Genomic DNA, 23,387 nt, shown 5'->3' on the forward strand with positions numbered 1-23,387 from the left:
TTATCTAGATAATACCACTTGGATATTGATACTATAAAAAATGCCACTTCCAATCCTATTGCTACAAAACCTCTTTTCTTTCATACCTTAATTGACAGGCTTACTTATTCTTTCCAATGAATCAATTAAAATAGACCATCAGTTTATTCAGGTGGGAGCTCAAAAATGGACAAAAATCATGTCAAAGCAAACAACATAAAATGACGTTTAGGTTGCCAACACTTAATGAAGAAAGGGCTCCTGTATATTTTACTTGTATATAATAAAACAAAAATTCCATATAATTTTCTAAAAATTACTTTATCTTATATAATAATTTATATTTTCCTCCTTGGATATAGAAAAATATGATAAGCCTCATAGTATATATTTGGAATCAAATAGAATATATTTTAACATATGTATGGTACCCAGAAAGGGACACATCGATACTTGTTAATGAAAACAGAAATACAGTAAATTAGGTTGCATTTACACTAGTCAGTCACAGGATGAAAAACAACTGCAGCTTTAGCCATCATCACTTCTCAATAGAATTAAAGTCTTTGACAATGTGTGTAATTGGGCAAAAACGAGGCATTAAGCCAATAAATTAATGTTCAATCTAAACTTCTTATCTACTACATGATTTTTGTTTATACATCTAGGTAATGCCTGTACTTAAACAGTAACTTTAGGTTGTTTTATAATATACTAAAATCAATCTTAACTGGTATTATTTAAAGTGATTGTACATTTACATGATTTTTAATTAGCCCACACATGAAATTTTGAAATCTTTCCCCCATATTTTTGCACAATTCTTATGTAAAATAAAGAAAAAACTCAATGAATAAAATTTTCTGTAATTTTTTTCAGTATTAGAATTAAATAATAAATGCTAAAATAGCATGAAAGAATGCAAGACCAAGAAAATCTTCACTATCTTTACCTTGCCCTGGATTCCTGCTCTTGCTTTTTCAACAGAGTTTTGGTTTTCAAAGACAGATTTTTAAATCTCTATCAAATATGTCAAAGCCAAAAAATAAGACTTTTAAAATGTCATTTTTATGAGAATTTTAAACTTTATGTTTATAGAAGAATATTACCTAAAATACTGTGATATATGCATATATATAGATATCTATAGATATCTATATATATCTGAGACACTCATTATTAGAAGGGAAAAATCTAGAAACATGAATTGAAGATCAAGATAAAAGATTAACAATATTTCTGAGAATTTATGTCTGTCACTAGATACATAATTGTTAATTTTGAATCAACTTTTCCCCTAAAATTTTTCTGTTTATTTTTTTAACATTGTGGAATTTTAAAATCTCATCAAAATATTCCTAAAGTCCCTAATTTCCTTAATATACGAAGAAGGCATATTCATATTAGAATAATAAAATATCATGCCTCTTTTAACATCATCAGTATGAAATCTATGGTTGTAGATATAACCATATGGTTTTGTATGTTCATTTTGGTATTTATTTACATAAGAATGCTGTTGCTTTTGTTTATCCTTCGAAAATTTTATGAAAACATTAATATAGTTGTCATATTAGCTCAAATTGAGTTTGGGAACAGTTTGATATATTGTGACATGCAGAGACTGTCTATTTCACTCAACTCTATGAACCTTAATTCTGTATACATTGCTTCTTGGAGGGATGCAAAAGCAAAGTGGTCATCGTATGCGTGGAAAACTGAGGAAGAGCCATCATGCTTCAGATAACACTGCTGAATTCAGCCCTGAAGTGTCAGAGAACCAAACAGAAGCTTGATTAATGGGATCATGCCAAGTGATGAGGTTGCTGAGTGTTTGGACAGCCAGAGACCCGACCTCACTTCTCCAAGGGACACTGCATGCTTAGCAATAGAACTACTTGAATATTTGGCTTTTTCTGAGAAAAAGATTGTGAATTTGAAAACACATTTAGTTTTTTCTGATTCTAAACTTTTGCAGAATGAGTAGATGGGTCCAACAGAGGTGGCTGATCATAGACCTTTATTTTTATTTTCTTAAATATGTTTTTATTGATTTTTAAAGAGAGAAGGAGAAAGAGATAGAATCATTGATGTTGGAGAGATACATGGATCAGCTGCCTCCTGCACGCCCCCTACTGGGGATCGAGCCTGCAGCCCAGGCATGTGCCCTGACCAGGAATCAAACCAGGACCTCTCAGTCCATGGGACTACACTCAATCCACTGAGCCACACCAGCCAGACTGATCAAAGCCCTTTAAATATAAACTACAAAGCTGCCTCCTGAAGCCCAGGGAGATGGAGGTGACGATGCCATCAGATTCAGTGCTAAAGAGGAGTTTACCAATAGGTCAGACATTTTGAATTTGAGGTTATTAAACAAACAAAATGTCTGGTGAAAGCTACATCTAAAAATGAAAGTGACTGAACATAAATTGGAAAAAGATATAATTTATCAAAATATTGTGAGAAAGATACTGTGAGATAGAATTTTACTGGATTTAGCAGACAAATAGAGGATGAAAATAAATAAGACAGACATGTCAAATATTTTTGTGAGAACAAAGAACTATGTGCAAAATAATGGAGAATTTTGCATGTTAAGCTCATGTGGGACTTTGTTCCTGCTTAAATAAATCCTTTTAGAACTTTTTTTTTTTTTTCCCCTATCCTAATTTGGTTGTTCACTGTTCTTCCAACATCACACAAGTCTTCCTATGGACATAGGGTATTTGGCAAAACAGCTGTAACTCATGAGGGCCTATCAAGGGACTTTCAAGGAAAAAAATCAGACCAACCCACAAGAAATTTATGGCTTAGAACCAGCAGAAAACAGTTCATCCAGGATGGCAACTAATTTTACCTGACAGTAATTGCTAGCCTTGTTATACACTCATTATAATACATTAGCATACTAAATGATATAGCCCATGCTTCAATAACCAAAAACAGTAAATTGATATAAGGACAAAAAATGGCCACCAGGCTTTTCCCAGACGTCTCCATCACTTTCCCAGAAAAATCTAGAATATTCCTCTCCCTTATTAAATGCCCTACCTCTCAATTAAATGAGTCTCAAAAAATGAAGTAAAGCCCACCAAGAAGGGACTGCTCAGTCTGAGGAGTAACCCACTTTCAGTCTCACCATTTCACTAATAAATTCATTTTCACTGTAAACTCTATCCTGGCATGGCCTTTGCATTCTTTCCTTTGCAAAGCCAAGAACCCACAGTGGGGAAAGAACCATTGGGTCTCTGAACCTCTGAAATGCCTGCATCACTACCTCTGAATCTTAACACTCCATCATTCAGCTCTTCCTAGGAATCAAATAACCTTCTGTCAGTTTACTCAAAGTATGTTCTTTAAATTTTACTTGAAAATTGCCATTCACATCATGACCAACACCAACCACTCTAGTCAGCAGAAATCCACCTTTACTTGTTACTTCCTGCCCTCTGTCTGGGACATTTTTTATTATTCCACATTGAATTGTTAGTTATCTTGTATATGTGAGTTCTGTTTTGGACATGTTTGCTTAAAGTGTTTGCATGTCATTTGGTGAAAAAGATGTCAGTAAACAACCTCAAATATGAATGTGAATCTCAGAGGAGGTTACCTTAGAAATGCAGTCCATGGCTCATATTCATCTTCATGGAAACTGTGCAGATGAGCCAGATTTCAAGGAAATATATTCATAGAAAAGCAGCAGAAGGCTCAAACTTACTGTCTTTCAAAAGATGTTTCTCTGAGATCAGAATAATCAGGTTAAGACTGCAAGAAGTCCAGGCCATTCAAACACATGAAGGCTAAATAGAATGGTATTAAACAATGAATGAGTTATCGAGGAGATCAAGAAAAAAATAAAAACTTTCTGAAAATCAATAAAAATAAACACACAACAACACAAAATCTGTGGGATGCAGCAAAAGCAGTCCTTGGAGGGAAATTCATAGCACTACAGGCCTACCTCAAGAAACAAGAAAAATTTGTAATAGACTATCTAATGCTTAAGACCTAGAAAGTAAATGACAAGAAAAACCCAACACAAGTAGAAGGAAAGAAATAGTAAAGGTCAGAGCAGAAATAAATGACATAGAGACTAAAAAAAACAATTCAAAAGATAAGTGAAACAAAGAACTGGTTCTTTGAAAAGATAAACAAAATTGATAAACCTTTAGCCAGATTGCAAAGAGAGAACCCAAGAAAACAAAATCAGAAGTGAAAGAGCAGAAGTATCAACACCACACAAATACAAAGGATTGTTAGAAAATACTACGAAAAATTACACGCCAACAAATAGGACAACTAGGCAAAATGGACAAATTTATAGAATCACAGTCTTCCAAAATTGAACTGGGAAGAATCAGAAAACTTGAACAGACTAATAACCGCTAAGACAATTGAAGCTATAATAAATAACCTCCAAGGAAACAAAAGTCTGGGGCTGGATGGCTTCACAGGGAAGTTTTACCAAACATTCAAAGAAGAACTAATACCCATTCTCCTCAAACTATTTCAAAAATTCAAGAAGAAGAAAAATGTTCAAGCTCTTTTTATGAGGCCAGGATAATCCTAATTCCAAAACCAGATAAAAATAATACAAAGAAAGAAAACTACAGGCCAATATCCCTGATAAACATAGATGCCAAAATCCTCAACAAAATATTAGCAAATCGAATCCAGCAATACATTAAAAATATTATTCACCACGACCAAGTGGGATTCATCCCAAGGATGTAAGGCTGGTACCATATTTGCAAATCAATGAATGTAATACACTACACAAACAAAATGAAAGATAAAAATCATATAATCATATCAATAGATGCTGAAAAAGCATCTGACAATATACAGCACCCATTTCTAATGAAAACACTCAACAATGTGGGAATACAAGGATCATATCACAACATAATTAAGGCCATATAGGAAAAAACTACAGTCAACATCACACTCAACAGGCAAAAACTAATAACTTTTCTGTTAAAAACAGGAACAAGATAGGGATACCAACTTTTACCACCCTTATTCGACATCGTACTGGAAGTCTTAGCTACAGCAATTAGACATGAACTAAAAATAAAAGGGATCCAAATTGAAAGAAGGAAGTGAAACTGTCATTATTCACAGATGACATGATATTGTACATAGAAAACCCTAAAGACTACATCAAAAATCTACTAGATTTATAAATAAAATCAGAAAAGTAGCAGGATACAAAATTAACATCCAGAAATCGATGGCATTCTTATACACCAATAATGAACACTCAGAAAGAGAAACTAAACAAACAATCCCATTTACCATTACAACAATAAAATAAATTAGCTAGAAATAAACTTAACCAAGGAGGTAAAAGACCTGTTCTCAGAAAACTATAGGACATTGAAACAAAAAAAATAGAGGAAGATATAAATAGTGGAAATATATACCATGTTTACAGATTAGAAAAATCAACATCATTAAAATGTCCATACTACCCAAAGCAATCTACAGATTCAGTGTAATCCCTATTGAAGTAACAATGGCATATTTTACAAATCTAGAACAAATATTCCAAAAGTTTATATGGAACCAAAAAAGACCCTGAATAACCAACAGCAATCTTGAAAAAGAAGAACAAAGTGGGAGGGATCAGAATATCAGATAGCAAGTTTACTATAAAGCCATCATAATCAAAACAGCCTTGTACTGACACAATAACAGGCATATAGATCAATGGAACAGAACAGAGAACCCAGAAATCAACCAAAGACAGTATGCACAATTAATATTCAACATCGGATGCAAGAGCATACAATGGAGCAAAGACAGTCTCTTCAATAAATGGTGAAGGAAAAATTGGACAGGTACATGCAAAAATAAAGAAATAAAACTAGACAACCAAATCACACCATACACAAGAATAAACTCAAAATGGATAAGGGACTTAAAAGTAACTCATGAAACCATAAAAATCCTAGAAGACACCATATCTCAGACACCATACATAGCAGAATTTTCATTGATACATCACCAGGGCAAGAGAAACAAAGGAATAAAATAATAAATGGGACTACATCGAGCTAAAACGCTTCTGCCCAACAAAAGAAACTAGCATTAAAATGAAAAGGGAACCCACTCTCTGGGAGAACATATTTGCCAATGATACATCAGATAAGGTTTTAATTTCCAAAATGTGTAAAGTATGCAACTCAACAAACAGAAGACAAACAATCTAATTAAAAAATGGACAGAGGACTTGAATAGAAACTTCTCTGAACAGGATATACAAATGGTGAGGAGACATATGAATAAATGTTCAACATCTCTAATCATCAGAGAGATGCAAATTAAAATGACTATGAGATGTCACCTCATATTTGCAGAATATCTGCCATCAACAAATCTTCAAACAACAAGTGCTGGCGAGGATGTGGAGAAAAGGGGACTCTAGTATACTGCTGGTGGGAATGCAGACTGATGCAGCTACTATGGAAAACAATATGGTGTTTCCTCAAAAAATTAAACATTGAACTGCCATTTGACTCAGTGATCTCACATCTAGGAATATATCCTAAGAAGCCTGAAACACCAATCAGGAAGAATATATGTACCCCTATGTTCATAGCAATGCTATTTACAATCGCTAAGCTGTGCAGGTGCCCATGAGTATATGAGTGGATAAAAAAGCTGTGGTACATTTACACAATGGAATACTATGCAGCTGTAAGGAAGAAAGATCTCTTACCCTTTGAGACGACATGGGGAGACCTGGAGAGTATTATGCTGAGTGAAATAAGCCAGTCAGAGAAAGACAAGTAGTATATGATCTCACTTATTTATGGAACATCATGAAGAAAATAAGTTGTCAACCAAAACAGATCCAGAGTCATGGAAGTAGGGAACAGACTGACAAACCTCAGAGGAATTGGGAGGAAGAGGGTGGGAAGGGTGGGAAGAGATAAACCAAAGAACTTATATACACGTATGTACAACCAATGGACACAGACAATAAACAATAAGTTGGGGAAAGCAGGAGGGGGAGAAGGAGGTCAATGAGGAAAAAAGGGGGGACATCTGTATAGTTTTAATAAAAAAAGTCCAGGACATGAGTATTTCAGAAATCTTGCCTCAGAATCCAGAGCTCTCAACCATTAGCCATGTAGAAATTCTGCCATCATGGTGGTGGTGGTTGGGGGGCGGGGGGGGGGTGGAGGTGGGGCTTGATAAACTCCCTTGAGAAAGCACAGCCCTGGAGCTATTTCATTTTCAGATATAATTTACGTTTCAACAAAAGCATCAACTGGCCTTTAATCTCATTCTTTGAGAATGTGTGCATATGTGTGACTTTGTAGTACGCCTGTTAGCAGATGGAAAAAGTCAGTCTCCCAGTTCTCAAGTGAGAAAATAAAATACACAGTGACAAAATGTTGTCCATGAAACCTGCTTGAGGAGGTTTCTATTTTTTTGGTTTTATTTTGTTTTGTTACCCCATACTCACATCAGGGTGGAGGTGGACATAAAGTTTAATTCCTCAGTTCCACTTAGAATTTCAAAACAATTCAAGGGCAGGAACTTACCAGACAGAAGCTGTGAAACAGTGTAAGTCATGTGTTTATTTCTTAGTATTACTTGAAGCTGAAAATAACAAAGGGGTTTTCAAAATGATTCTGACAACTGTCTTTCTCATAAAGCTTGAATTTCTCATATTCTCCCTATAGAAAGGAGCATAGGAATTCATACTGACGGGTTCAGAATGTGGCCAGGAGTGAGACATTTCCCTGGCCAAGCGTTCACCTAAAATACCCCTTCACCTAAGCAACATGGACACGCACATCAGGCCTCGTGGTTTGTCCTGAGAGAGCAAAATGTGGTGAATAAGAATAAATCTTTCCATTTTCTAAGTGCTGAATATTTGCCTGACATTCTACTTACATAATCTATAATGCTCCTAACAGGTGAAGTCGATAGTATCTTGGATTTATGGATAACAAACCATCAGTCTGGAGGTTAATTAAGTTGCCGGAGGTCACATATTGAGGAATTAGCAGGACTTGGATTTGAACCCAGGTGAAGAAATGGATTTTATCCAGGTCTAAACCTGCTCTGCTGGGAACATGAAACACCAAGAATGCTGACCTTGTAAAATCCTCTGACCCAGCTTGGAGAAATCTTTGTAGGACATGTGCCTAGATTTTCATCATTCCTTTTAATGGAGAACAGACAGATGCTTAATCAGATGCTCCAGAAAACATGGAGGGATCAGGACACTAAAACCAAAAGCGAAGACTTCGAGGTGGATTATTCGAGGCAGAACGGTGGTGAGAACGTGGACACTGAGGCTGTGAAGGAAGGTGAGGCTGTCCCTCTAATGGCGAGAAGGCTTCAGAGACCTGTGCTGTCTCCTTGCACATTGCTCTGGCTTCCTTTGCTTCTGGTTGCTTTGTCCGAAATCATCAGTAAGTGGATCAGTTACCTGTGACTGCCATGACAAATCACCACAAGTTGGTACCTTCAAACAAAAGAAGTTTATTTTCTCACAAATCTAGAGCCCAGAAGTCTAAACCAGTATCACCGGAATGGCCAAAACCAAGGTGTTGGCAGGACCACGTTCCCCCAGGGAGAATGGACTCCTTGCCTCTTCCAGCTTCTGGTGGCTGCCTCACCTTCTGGGGGTCAGGGGACAGGAAACTGATGCTTCAAGCGTATTCATGTACATGTGCAGTATTCAATGATAAGGGAAAACACATTTTTTTTTGTTAAATGAGACTCAAATAAAAATAACCATTTCACATAGTTTAGGTGGAGAAGTAAGCACTGTGAAATAATAAGTTCAGTCAAATGAGAAAATGTAATTACTACATGATTCATGGAGTGAAAATATTCTCAGAAACCATACAAACTCAGGTTTAAAAGGTTCGGGAATCTTTTCCTTTCCCCCAGACTTTTAATTTATAAAATGTTCATAATAATATCGTTTCCTACATCTGTCAAAAGTTCACAAAAAGCCTTTTTCTAACAGTTATTCTTTTACAAAGTAGTTATTCACTTTTTAAGTCATCGCTATTGTTTTTGTTTTTGCCTGAATTTCAGCAGGTGTCTTGGCACAGACACGTCAGCAATGAACAAAGCCGGTGCCGGGCATGCGCAGTAGCACTGTGGACTCCCCAGAGCTGATACTGGGAAACCACAGCTTCGCTGGAGAGAAACACAAGGGAAAGTAAGGTCAACAACTCCATAGGGTAATGATTACAGCTCCAGGAGTTTATGGAGGGAAATTTTGTAGATCTGACATCAACAGTACTAACCTGGTAGAATATTTTATAAACATTAATTCAGATTCAACTGAGAACCAAAGTACAAGGAACTGATTGGAGCCAAAGTAGCACAATTGTGATGGTCCCGCCATAAACATAGACAAGGGGTTCACAGAAATCTCGCTGTTCCTAGTATTTTAATACGCCTTTCAATCTTTTGAAGTGTTACAAAAGACACTTCAACATGCAAATTGTTATTATCTTTTTAGAATCCCTAGAGGAAGACTATAAAATCTGGTCTCATCCAAACTTACATAGTAAGAGGAATAAAAATGAGGTCTGTATAAGCTTTAAAGAAGAGAAACCACAAATACAATTGGGACTCGCTTCTGTGAACATATTTGGATCTATATAAAAATCTACATTTCTACACATAATTTGTGTTTTATACACATGCCTATGAGGCTCGATCTTGATCAAATTTTTCAATTAAAAATTTTCTCTCTTCTGACAGTTTGATGTGGATGCCTGCCAGGTAGATTTTGTATACTTATGTTCTTGCATTAAAACAATAGTAATATCAATAATAATAAGAAGAAATCTAGCACATATAGTGCTTATTGTGTACCAATGTCTATTCTAAGCCCTTTATATAAATTAATTTAATCTTCAAAGTAGCCCTATGAGGTATGATTATGTCATTTTATGAATGAGAAAACTGAGGCATATATACTTATCTGAATAAAAAATGTTATTTATGAAAAATGGTTTCCAGTATTCACTATAAAACCAAATAAGTTGATCTTTACTAGTGTTATAGCTCCTATCAAGCTCCAGCCTGTTCCGGATAGTTTATAACTAATTAATGTAATAGTAGAATTGACTCATCTACAGTATATAATTTTAAAACATGATTGTTAGTGCCAGCTTGATTCTTTAACTAAATATTGCATTAATAGATGCTTTGCAGTTTATACAGTAATTATAATAACACAGTTACTTTTGCAAGTTTTTTCCTAAGCAAAATAGTCAAACAAATTCTGATAATATGGAAAGACTGAGTATATTTTTATATTTATGGAATATATATGATATTTCTATCTATATCTAGATATCTAAATAGAGGAAAGAAACAGAAAGATAGAAAGGAACAGACAAAAATAGAGACAAAGGCACAAAAAGACCAAGAGAGCTATCAGTTTTTGAGCTTCTAAAATAAAAGCCATTTTTATCCAAAGCAAACAATGAAATTATTTAGTTGATTAACTAAAATGTCAGGTAAGCATAAGACTCAAGAAATGTGATTCATATCTGTCTCATTTACTTTGAATTAACACATAATGAAATGAATTAAACTTCATTTGATAATCTTTTGATATATGTATAAGTGTTTTCCTTTGATGTTGAATCACAAATTAAAGTCCTAGGATGTCTTTTCATTTTTAAACTTTATCCATAAAATATAATATACAATTTAGATTTGGATTACCAAATGGAATGGGATGAAACTTAGAAACACAGGGAAAAAAAACTTAATATTAAAATGAGATGCTTTAATATTTTTAATATTTTTCAGATATCAAAAGCATTTTATATTTTTTTCAATGTTAACATTTTTTTCATTAAAATTTTTTATTTATTTATTTATTTTTGTTAATACTCACCAGAGGATATATTTTCCATTGATTTTAGAGAGAGTTGAAGGGTGGGAGGAAGGAGAGAGAGAAAAACATTGATGTGAGAGAGACACATTGATTGTTTGCCTCCCGCATGTGCCCCAATCAGGGCCAAGGGTTGAACCCAAAATGCAAGTATGTGCCCTTGACTGGGAACCCAACTCTGAATGTTTTGGTTGGAGGCCAATGCTTCAACCACTGTGCTGTACTAGCTAGGGCTCATTTTTATTTTTAGTGATTGACTTTCATTAAATAATTTCCAAATAATTCAGCCTAGGTTATTTTTTGTTTTGTTTTGTTAATCTTCACCTGAGGATATTTTTCCATTGATTTTTAGATAGAGTGGAAGGGAGGGAGAAAAAAAGAGAGAGAGAAACATCAATGTGAGAGAGACACATTGATCAGTAGCCTCTCACATGATCCCAACCAGGGCTGAGGATTAAACCTGCAGTCAGGGTACATGCCCTTGACCAGGAATCAAACCATCGACCCCTTAGTCTGTGGGCCTACACTCTAACTGCTGAGCCAAACCAGCCAGGGCAAGCCTAGGTTTTAATTAAAATCATAGTTGTTTTCCTTTACCTGGTCATGCTATACTTGTTTACATAAGATCTATGTAAACTGTGTATTTACAATAAAAAAAAAATCAATTGGAATTGACATAAATAGAGACCACAGCTCATGATCAGCATATTACTTAATTTATAAGAGTTAAAATGAGTAGGTGTGCCCGGCCTGTGTGCTAGGTGGTTAGAATCACCCCATGCATCAAGAAGTTACCAGTTCCATTCCTGGTCAGGGCACATGCCCAGGTTGTGGGCCCAATCCCCAGTGGGGGATATGCATGAGGTGGCCAGTCGATGTTCTCTCTCATCGATGTTTCTCTCTCTCCCTCTACCTTCTTCTCTTTCTAAAAATCAATAAAGACAAAAAAAAGTATAGGTGTACTGAGGTATGGCCCATGGCAACGAGTATTCAGTTTCAAGAAATTCCTTCCACAAAGAAAATTAAGAACCTAAATTAATTTGTAAATCCATTCCCTGTATTACCTCTTTTAGTATCAGCCATTGTTTATTTGTTGTTAATCCTCACCTCAGGATATTTTTTTCTTTTTTTTTAGAGAGAATTGAAGGAAAGAGAAAATGAGAGAGAGAGAGAAGCACTGATGTGAAAGAGACACATTGATTGGTTGTTCCTGCATGAGCCCCCACCCCTGGCCCAGGATCAAACCTGCAAGTAGGACACGTGCTCTTGACTGGGAATCAAACCCACGGCCCTCTGGTGCTTGGACCGAGGCTCTAACCACTGCACTATGCTAGTCAGGGCTCGTGTCCTCTATTCTTTATCACTGTGGTCCTCACAGTGTCAGTAGTCACAAAGTGAACTGTAAAAATACAAAATCCAAACATATAAGTGTATAAACTTATATTAAAAGAAGGTGGTTGCCCTGACTGGTTTGGCTCAGTGGTTAGAGAATTGGCCTGCGGTCCAGAGAGACCCGGGTTCAGTTCCCGCTAAGGGCACATACCTCTGTTGCAGTTTGTCCCCGGCCCTGGTTGGGTCATGTGGGTAGCAACCACTTGATGTGTCCCTTTCACGTCGATGTTTCTCTCTCTCTCTCTCCCTCCCACCACTCTATCTGAACAAAAAATGGAAAAATGTCCTCAGGTGAGGATGAAAAAAAAAAAAAAAAAGCAGGTGGTTATTCTATAAGTGAATATTGCTAGAAAACATTAAAAGAGAGAGAGAGAGAAAAGAAATCATTACAGGTCTTAAGCCTTTGAAACCTGTAGGGGTTCAAAGTTTAAAATTGTTGACATAACTATTAAGTTATAGGACATACTCTATAATTAATAATATAATAATGAAACATCAAGATAGCCAGACTAAAAACATAGGATATAAATTTAGGAAGCACGTGTTTAACATTTTTTTTTCCAGTTAAGTAAATAATATACAAAAATAGAAAAAATTGAAATCACGTAGAGTATAATTTAGTACCCAAAAATATGGCTCCACCACCACCAAACAACTAGTGTTGACGCGGATGTAGACAAACCAGAACCCTTGTACACTGCTGATGGAACTGTAAACAGGTACAACTACTATGGGGAAAAGTATGGATTTTCTAAAAACAAAATTAAAAATAGAACTACCACATGATCCAGCAATTCTACTTTTGGGTATACAGACAAAAAAATTGAAAACAGGGTCTCAAAGAAATATTTTTACACCCATATTCATAGCACAATAATAGATAAAAGGTGAACACAAACCAAAAGTCCACGAACAGATGACAATAAATAAAATTTGTTTTATACATCCTACTGGGGAGGAAAAAGTTTCCTTTTATCCTCTTATGTTCTGTGATTTGGGGCCTCTCTACATTAAGCCAACAAATGACAGATAAGTAAGAGAAAATACAATTTACTTTTTAATGTGCATACTCGGGAATACACACAAAAATGTGCCTCAAGATGGTAGTTGAAATCTGAAGCTAGTATTCCGTCCTAATAGTGGAGAAAGAGTGGAGAAAGGCACTTGTGGGTGAACAATGACTTGTAGGAAAGCTGGCGGAGAACAGAGGGGAGATACAGTAGTTTTACAGCAATGTTTGTTTAGGTTCCTGGGTCGGAGATTTATGACAACAAAATTCTTTTGGGAGGCTCTGTTTTTAGGCAGATAAAGGATATTTTTTTTAAAGTCCTATTCTCAAATTCTTTCAGCTCCAAATAATTTTTATGCCACAGTTGTGTTTTTGGGACCACTTCAATACAGTGGAATGGAATATTATCCAGCCTTAAAAAGGAAGGAAATCCTATCATATGATTCAACATGGATGAATCTTGAACACATCCTAAGTGAAATAAGCCAATCACACACAAATATATATTTCATAGATCATATATATATATATATATGATTCTACATATATGAGGTATCTAAAGTTGTGAAATTCACAGAAACAGAAAGTTGAATGGTGGTTACCAGGCGCGAAGGGGAGGAAGAAAAACAGTTCTTTCGGTTTTGTCAAATGAAAAAGTTCTGGAGATCTGTTTCACAACAATGTAAATATACTTAACACTACTAAACCATAAACTTAAAAATAGCTAATATAGTAAATTTTATGTTGTATGTGTTTTACCACAATTTTAAAAAAAAAAACAAAACACTTATCAGCTAGTTAACTTTGACTCAGATGCATAACTTCTTTCAGCCTTAATATTTTTCATCTGTTAAATGGTGATTATAGTAATAGCTATGACATGTTTGTTTCATAGAAAAAAATAAGATAATAAATGTAAAAGACTTCACACAGCATCTGTCACACATAAACATAATAGAAAACAAAAAGAATTACAGACAAAAAAGCTAAATGAATGATACATTGGTTTCAAATGGAATTTAAAAGTTTACTCAGAGCATAATGTGTACAATAAACAACCCCCGTGCTTTCATGTATTTGTTTATTTCCAGTATGAGAAAGCAATGAATCTCAAGAAATTTCTCAGGAATTTCTTTTAATATTCAGTTGTACCGTGGAATTGAGATCTTGATTTCTGTCATGACTTACTCTGGCCTCTGGACACCCGGACCAGCTCCTGACTCTTTTCTGCAAACTTTGGACTGAAGATTTCACCAGTATTTGGTGAAACAGAAGCAAATAGGCAATGTTTTCCAGGGAAGCCCTGATTTAGTTACTCAACCTTGGAAATGGCCATATTCAGTAGAATCGGTTAAAAAAGTTAAAATTAAAAAAAAAAAAAAGGTGTGTGGGGTTAGGAAGAGTTAAATGGGGACAAAGGAAATAAAAGATAAAAAGATGGAAATTTTACTTGCATAATGTATCCATCTTCTCACCTGCTGCTTTTATCTTTTAATTTTTTATCTCCCTCATTATAACCTCATCAGGGAGCATTCCATGCTTCATTGCTTGATACTATTAAAACTTAAGTAAAAAATAATTTAAAATCTTTTCCACATGTATTCTTCTACTTTCCCATCTTGATTCAAAGGTAGGTTGATTGGTACTGAAGATAGTTCTGTGTGTGTGTGTGTGTGTGTGTGTGTGTATGCGCACACGCGCGCACACGCATGTGCATGTGGGTATGTGTATGAGTTTTTAGAGCTCATATTGTTTGCTACACCTGGCCTCCTATTCCATAAATGACACAATTAATACAGTGGAGGTAAGTTATGAATTCAATTGATCTCTTTAAATATTTGGGAATTGATAAGAAAGGCAATTCACTGGAGGGGGAGAAAGTCCATTAGGAGTTGATCTCATTTACCTGGTACCTTCATTTCTCAGACCATTTGAGATGCTAATTACAAATTGTTTTTTATTGTGCTGATGACCCAGGCAGTGACACTGTGGAAAGAAATCAACATTTGAATGTATCTCTGCTCTAATGAAGGTTACCTACTCAGGGACCCAGAGCAAGGAGTAAATAGAGCAATGCATAGGTTGCTTTTCTTTCTTTGCTTAGTATTTATACTAGTGAATATAAAAAGTGTGTGTGTGTGTGTGTGTGTATATATATATATATATATATATATATATATATATATATATATATATATATAACTTACAATCAGTTCACTTTTATGACTCCTTGGGTGGATTTTCATAGATTACAAATACCTTGCTTAGCAAAGATATTTGAAGATGTCGCTTGAAAGGACTCTTTTACCTTCAGATCAAGAAGGTAAAAAGCGTGGCATGTGTCACACCATGTCTCTCCATGTTTTCAGGATCCTATTGTTAATTTAATATGTTACTCTTTCAGCTTGCTCACTATAACTCATAAAATTCCCAAAACAGAACTAAGTTTTCTACTCCAATCCCCCCACGTGATTGCCTGATGTGGGCTGAAAGGGTGACTTGAGTTTTGAGGAATCTTATTTATTAAACAAAAAAACTCCTGCTGTGAATGAAGGATTTGATGTGTTTTTCCGCTTTCTCATTCATTTCCACGTAGCTTTTACCCACAGAAGCAACTGGCTAGTCATCTAATATCCTTGATACCTGATGTGGTAGTCTAACGTGTTTGTGCTTTCAAACATGAGATAAAATCTTTCAAAAAACCAATAGGTAAGCAGATGTCCAATGAATCCTTCCGACCACGGGGCTTGGGGGAAAAGAAGCCTCATCCTCATTTCCTTTCTATCATTTTAATACGGCTGAACAAAGGAACAAAGGCTCAGCGGCTGACAGTGCTGTCATCTCTCTCCAACTCAGTGAAAGCATACATTCTCCAGGTTTTCTGGCTGTGCATTAATGAGGGAATTGTCAGAGGGAAAGACGGAGTGAGTTCATGGTTTTCAGTTCCATATGTCAATTCCTCAGCCACCGACCCACTGTATTACGGCTTCTAGAAAATGTGCCCCAGTCATCAGCAAATGGAAACTTAGCGCATGTTTATGTTTTCACTGTATTATCTTATTGACCCTCCTTAGCAATATTCATTTAGGTTTGGGGCCTGGAGTTCCTTTCCTAATACTGTCCAACAGCCTCTCCTGTCTTCAGATACGGACACGTGTTGGCAGAGGCCCAGCTTTAATTATTTCCCATTACTTTCCTTCTTTTAGAACGTTCTTACCGTGTGGAGCCCTGCCAATTCCGAGAAGCCAAAGGGAGAAAAGAGGGACATACTTTGATGGGCAATCGCTTCAGCAGCCCAGTCGCACCACTCGAAGCCCTACTGGAGTCTGCTGGTTTGCAAAGCTCCGACCTGCTGCTGCAATGTTCAGGACAGAAGCCGCTGCTGCCTTCACCCTGGCTTACTCTCGAAGCCCAGATGCACCCGAAACGAAGGGGGCAGGCAGAGATACGCCTGTTTATTTAAGTGCACATGCAAAGAGAAGATTTCTCCATCAGTTCCAGAATGCTGCAAGTCTTAAACTACTAGGAAAAAATTTAAATCGATTGTTTTCCTTTTATTTAACAAAAAACATATTGAATGATTTCTTCATGCAATGCATTAGGTTAGAAACTTAGACGTGCCCGGGCCGGTTTGGCTCAGAGGTTAGAGCGTCGGCCGGCAGATGGGAAGGATCGTGGGTTCCATTCCCGGTCAAGGGCAGGTACTTGGGTTGCAGGTTCAATCCCTGGCCTTGGTCAGGTTATGTGGGAGGCAACCAATCGATGTGTCTCACATCACTGTTTCTCTCTCTCTCTCTCTTTCTCCCTCCCTTCCACTCTTATCTAAAAAAAAAAAAAAAAAAAATGAATGGATAAATATCCCCTGGTGAGAATTAACAAAAAACAAATAAATGAATACAAATTGGCTAAATGTAGTCTGTGCTGAGAAAACTTACAAGGGGGATGATAACGGGTAAACGATGAGGAAGGTGATGGTGGTGATGATGATGACAATGATAGTGACTAGAAGAGTTTGTACAGTAACATACTTAGGATTTCAAAGAAGAGAGGAAATCAGTTCTAGGTGGTGTCCAAGGAAAATGCTTTGTGAAAAAGTGAAACTTAATCTAGACCTTGAAGGATAACTAGAGTTCATGAGAGCGAAGCAAAGAATGCGTGTCCGGTGAAAGAGAGTGAAGGTGACTTCTTAGAGGTTATATTACACCCAGTCAAAATCTAGGCTGGTGGAAAGTATGTGGTTAGAAGTTAGGACTGAAGAATAAGCTAGAGACCAGATTATAAAAGGCATCTCTTCCAATACTGAGGAGCCTGGATTTTATTCAGAATATACAAGTTTTTCTATAGGGTAGTAGTACTGATCATGCTTGACCAGTACTTCAGAAATATTCATAATAAAAAATAATGAGCAGTATTGATGGTGATTGGGAGAGGCTTGGATATACAGGACAGTATTAGCAGCCTTCGGGATAAAAGGGGTATGCTATCCATTTGAGAGAACACCATCGCACTGGTAGCTTAAACAACACATGTTTGTTTCTCACAGTTTTGAAGGATGAAAGTTCAAGATCAAGGCACTGATATATTTAATCTCTACTGAGATCCCAGTTTCTGGATTCCTAGATACTGTATCTTCATATGGTGGCAGGGGTGAGGAAATTCTTTTGGGTCTTTTTTCTTTTTTTTTTAATTTTAATTTTTTGATTTGATACAGAGGAAAGGAGAGGGAGAAACACTGATTTGTTGTTTCACTTATCTGTGCACCCACCGGTTGCTTCTTGTAAATGCCCTAACTGGGAAGCAAACCCACAACACTAGCACATTGGGACGACCCTCTAACCAACTTAGCTGCCTAGCCAGGCCCCTCTTGAGTTTCTTCTTTAAGACCTCAAATCCCATTCATGAAGGCTCCACCTATGACATAATCACCTACCAAAGGCCCTACTTTCTAAAGCCATTGCTTTAGGGATTAGGATATCAACACTGGAATTTGGGGTGGACACAAACACTCAGTGGCTAGCAAGAAGTAAATGTTCACAATTGCTTGGGGCAACAGGAAAGGTAAGATAGGACCTGATTTGACACAGGAGGATTTACTAGGGGCTGATGAAACTTGGAAGGGAAAATAGGAGAGTCAAATAGAAGATTTTTGCATCCCTTAGAAGAAAAATATTTTATTTCTACTAACTCAGGTGGAGAAGCACTTTTCGGCCCACACAGAGCCACATCCCACACAATATTCCTTTTATTGTGGTAAGTGGCTCAGGGGATTCTGGAGAGTTTCTGCATTACTAGAAACTTTGGAAAGGATTTAGGCACCCTTGTTTTCTGATCCAAAAAACTATATAGGAATTCGATGTTCCTACTCATGACTCTGTATGGGACAGGGGTCAGGACCCCTTCTCAAGAACTCACCAGCACCAACATTCTTCTCTTTACTATTTACTTAATGCCTTCTAATTTGTGTAAGTGAAACCAATTTAAAACAACTTTATCTGATTTAGGTGGTCAAAAAAAAAAAGGAGAAAGGGGGAACGTAAGTCTGATGGTGTATCTTCTAGATACTTTACCTTTATTTCTAGATCTCTACCTTGAAGGGAATTATCAATAGTGTAATACAACATAGCTGACTTGCCAAAATAGGTCACCCATAATTAGAATTTGGGGATGGGTAGAGAAAGCGGGTTGGCAAGGCTTAACTAGACAGTGAACTCACCTTTTTTATTTGAACATCATTATAGAAAAATATATTTGCTAGGTCAGTCTTCTTACATTTTCTCCATCTTAATTTTTACCTTCAACCTGCTCCTACAATCTTGCCACTGGTAAGAGGGATCATGAAAGTGATATACTACAGTATTAGCAGGAAAACTCAAAACTTTGCCAGCTAAATTATGTGTGACATTCCAGGTGTCCTTGCCTGGTTTGGGAGACGATCAGCCTCGGGGGCTAATCTCACAGTCTTTCATGTGAAGTCCTCACAGAAGAACTGTTCATAATGGCATATCGGTAGGCATTTTCTTTTTACTGATGAAATAAACCGGAACTAGGACTCAAATCATTTCATGAATAGTACATTCTTTTTCCTTTTATATTATCTATGGTCTGAAGATGTGTCCTTGCTGTTTTTTTGTTTTGTTTTGTTTTCTTTTCTTTTCAGAAAAAATAAACCAACAAAACCAAACATTTTTCTGACCTGATATTCTTTTTCATTTATCTCCAGGAACTAGAAAATGCTAAAAAATTTATTTCAGTGAGTCTTTTGAAGCAATATTAGATCCCAAATTATGCAGTACTGAATTAATCAAAGCAACATTTTGTATGTCACTTAAATTTATTGTAGGGAAATGAAAAATATCAAACATGTTAAAAACAAGTAAGATAAGCCCAGGCCGGTGTGCTCAGTGGTTGAGCATCGACCCATGCACCAACAGGTGCATTCCTGGTCAGGTTGTAGGCCTGATCCCCAGTGAGGGGCATACAGGAGGTGTCCAATTGATGTTCTCTCTCATCAATGTTTTTATCTCTTTCCCTCTTCCTTCTTCTCTCTCTAAATCAATAAAGCAAAAAAATTTTTTAAAAGATAAATTTGTAAACTCACAGAAAATACATTTTATTATACCACATTTCAGTCTTTTAAAAAATTTAATGATGTTATATACATTAGAGAGGGAGGGAGAGAGAGAGATTGATGTGAGATACATCTTTTGGTTGCCTCCCTTACATACCTGACTGGGGCTCAAACCCGAAACCTAGGTATGTGCCTTGACCAGGAATCAAACCCGAGGCCTCTGATACATGCTGGAACCAACAAAACCACACCAACAAGGGCTGTAATAATGTTTCTTAAGAGTTGCAAAAACATTTCACATCATCTTATACAGCTTATCTACTTACTGTAAGTTTCCTCATTCACATGAATTTATATTCATTCATTTTTGAACAGATATTTTAGTACTTACAACAAGCTGGACAGTGTCCTAGGTGCTGGGGAACAAGATGCACAGATTCTGCCTCAACAGAGTAGAGAAACTGGTCTGAGTTAGAGATTTAAACCGATAATTGTTGCCAATAAGGTAATCCTTGCACACACTGGTATAATGTTGGTCAAAAGAGTTTTTGCCTTAGCTGAAAGAAATAAAAAAATTATTTCTATTACAGATGGCTTGGTTGTATCTTGGAAGGCAATTAAGACATCACTAAGTAAGAAGAATGCCGCACAAAAAGAGAAGTCTGGTCCTGGGGAGAGCACAGACAACATTGTTAGTTGTTTCTCCTGTTACTGTGTATCATTGCTTGGGTACCATAAATATTACATTAACACACGAGAAAGGGTGTTCAGTTGGAAATATACAAAACACTAAACATAACACACACACACACACTCTCTCTCCTGAAAATGCTGATGTTATCACTTTAATGAGATACGCACAACGGACATCCATCCCTTACACTGAGAAAAACTGACCTCAGAAGCATGTTATTGTTTATCTTGGCTTGTTTATCACTTTAAATAAAAATTATCAAATCTAATAACACTTCTGAAAAGTCATATTGAAAATTAAACCATTCATGAGGTTTCCATAGCTTTAGATTTTCAAATTAGGAGAAAATGTACATTGTAGTCTTCTTTCTAGGGTAGTAATGTAGTTATGACAGTAGTGCCATTAAATTTACATGGATATCTGTATTATCTGTGGTCTACTCTAGATCGTGACGACTTCAAATTAAGAAAGGAATCTGGAGAATTGCTATGTTCTTTCCATGTTGCTAAGTTTGTGTGTGTCTGGTATGTTTGAGACTGCACATTTGCATGAATGTGAAGTGCAAGTGTTCTCATCTTGGCTAGAAAAATTAGGCAGCCTAGCTAATTGTTTTGAGTGTACTTCTGTATAAATAACAGGAATTTCAGTTCACTTTTAGCATGGTTATCCACAACATCAAAAATATTATGGTCAAGGGAAAATAATATAGCTAAAGATAATTTTAGAAAAAAAAGGCTGATAAGAGGAAAATCAAATTAGTGATGTATCATGTCAGGAGATTCTTTCTCTAGGGAAAGTGATGGCATTTAATTTGGCACAATGACTTTGCCTTGTTGATGCATTGTCTTGGTTACTGTTGCCAGTGCACTTGATACATTTGATTTCCTGTTGGAGCATAAGTTCTCTGAATCCAAGCTGGTTCTTTTTCTGCTGTAGAATTCATAGATCCCAGCATAACAGTGGAAGAGAAGAAAACATTCGTTTCCTATACTCTCCTTGGTTCTCCAGCTGGGATCCTGGAAATGAAACTGTCAAAAAGAGAAACTAACAAGAAAAAAGAAACAGCATTTATTAACCTGTGCCGTGCACGTACAAGTGGGAGAAAAGATGCTCATCTCAAAGGGGTGGTCAGGATGTGGGTTTATATAGCACCTTAAAAAGAACAGTAAATGTGTGGTAGAGTGACAAAACAAAACAAAAAAAGGAGTATAGGCTGTGAAGGGCAGCAAACTATGGGAAGGTAAATATATGGGGCAGGGAACTAATGGGAGGTAAGGGTTATTTTAGTGAAATGTGTTATGCGCATTCCTCTCAGGGTTGTGTCCAGGCTGAGTCTACACCTGTTTCTGGTGACTAAGTGTCTAATCTGCTTTTAGGCAAATGCTACAGGAAGACAGAGACCTGGTTTGGTGTTTGCTGTTTTTCTATTGTCATCAGCTCAAAATAATTATTATATGCCAAAGTAGCACATTGTAGGGTGACATATGCTGATCCCCTGCACTGGGATTCCTCTTGCGTGATAATAGTGAAATGACAGTGGTTTTCTTGTGTTAAAAACAAAAACAAAACAAAAAAAAAACTATAATTTTTTTGTTTTAATGTTCACAATAATAATAATTTGGTAAAAAGACAATGGAAATTGTGTATAAATCTAAACAATGCACATATAATACCAATGAGTATCTTTTTAATAAACAGGAGACTATTTTGGTTTATTTGGCTTTTGACTGAGCGCTCATCTTTCTCAATCGATTAAGTGTTTGCCTTTGAGTTTGAAAAGACTATGAAGCCTGGAAGGCAAGGTGATTTGCATATTTGCTCATACCTGAGACACAGTAGAGAGAGAATAAATATTATGGAATTGTATACAATATTTCATTTTCTGGTGTATTAAAACTATGTATCCCAAGAAATGCCTTTTCCACAGGATGTTAATACTTGCCACACACATTTCAGAATTACTGGACTAAACACATTTGAACAACTTCTTTTAGTTGAAGAATTTCTCAGAGCTCGGGATCCTTAGCTTTTTAAAATAAACGCTAAGTCCAGCTGGTGTGGCTCAGGGGTTGAGCTTCGCCCCATGCATCAAGAGGTCGCCGATTCGATTCCTGCAAGACACATGCCCAGGTTGTGGGCCCGTTCCCCAGTGGGGGGCATGCAGGAGGCGGCAATCAATGTTCTCTCTCATCATTGTTTCTATCTCTCTCTCCTTCTCCTTTTTTCCCTCTCTAAAATCAGTAAAGAAAAAAGAAATTTGTTTTAAATAAAAAATAAAATAAAATAAAATAAAATAAAATAAAATAAAGCTAAAATATTCATGTTTACGGTAAAAGTACATGACCATGATTTTTTTCTTAGAGCAGCTTGAAAACCTAGGGGAAACTTTCCAGTTTGGGAATTGATGTCTTAGAAAAGTATTCCATTTGTAGCTTTAATCAGATTCAAACATTATTATAGAAGTTTACATAAATAACAGATATTGGGAACAAAAAATGACAAGGACTATAAATAAGTAAAAAGAAAAAACTTTTTGTTTTATGTTCTTTAAAGGATAATATTTTATTGCTCTCAGATATATTTTTTATTCTTAAATAATGCATATTAATTTAAATTTGACATTCTGATCTACTAATTCCACTTTTGGTATTTGTGTGTGTGAGTGTATGTGTGTAAATATTCTTACACATTTGTGAAATAATATGTACAAGAATATTCACTACTGCAATTTTATTGGAAAAAATATTGGAACCAACCTAAATATTTACCAGTTAAAAAAGAAACAAAACTGAGGCACAGAATGAGAGTTTCATATAACAGACTATTATGTGACTTAAAAAACTATAGT

The sequence above is a fragment of the Molossus molossus genome, unplaced genomic scaffold, assembly GCF_014108415.1.
Source record: "Molossus molossus isolate mMolMol1 unplaced genomic scaffold, mMolMol1.p scaffold_m16_p_1, whole genome shotgun sequence".
Taxonomy (NCBI): domain Eukaryota; kingdom Metazoa; phylum Chordata; class Mammalia; order Chiroptera; family Molossidae; genus Molossus; species Molossus molossus.